The sequence below is a fragment of the Anoplopoma fimbria genome, chromosome 4 (genome assembly GCF_027596085.1).
Source record: "Anoplopoma fimbria isolate UVic2021 breed Golden Eagle Sablefish chromosome 4, Afim_UVic_2022, whole genome shotgun sequence".
In the NCBI taxonomy this organism is placed as follows: Eukaryota; Metazoa; Chordata; class Actinopteri; order Perciformes; family Anoplopomatidae; genus Anoplopoma; species Anoplopoma fimbria.
The window spans coordinates 3310943-3311464 of NC_072452.1; positions in this window are offsets into that span (position 1 = coordinate 3310943).

Below are 522 nucleotides of genomic sequence, written 5' to 3' on the forward strand. Positions count from 1 at the left end.
TAGCGGAGGTCCACCAAGACAATATAAATCTAAGTGTCAATGAGACGATCTAACCCTAACAACTACCTTCAGGAACTTCTCTCATGACCTATAAGGGCACTGAGTGGTTTTATCCTTTGTGCTTGGACTATCTGAAGATAAGACTTGGGGTAACTCTTTGGGTGACCCCATGTTTTATGATCCCACCTTTCTGGGTTTTATGAGCATTCACATTCCTGAGGACAAAGAAGAGCATCCCATTATAATAAACAAGTTAAAGAAACCTTTACTTGGTTTTTTAGTTCTGGTCATAGTAAGTTCTTATATCTTATAATCTGTATTAAAACATCTGAGTTTATAAAGTTATGGATAGTTAACTTCATGATAGCTAACTCTGTCTGCAATTCTCTTAGTTTCCTGCCAGATAACCTTATCTCAAACACAGCACAGGACAACAGAGGGGGAAAAGACGTCCCCCCCCCTTCCTCTTTTCTTGTGTCTCACACAGGACAGTGCTGAAATGTTGAGGTTAATGTTATCCAT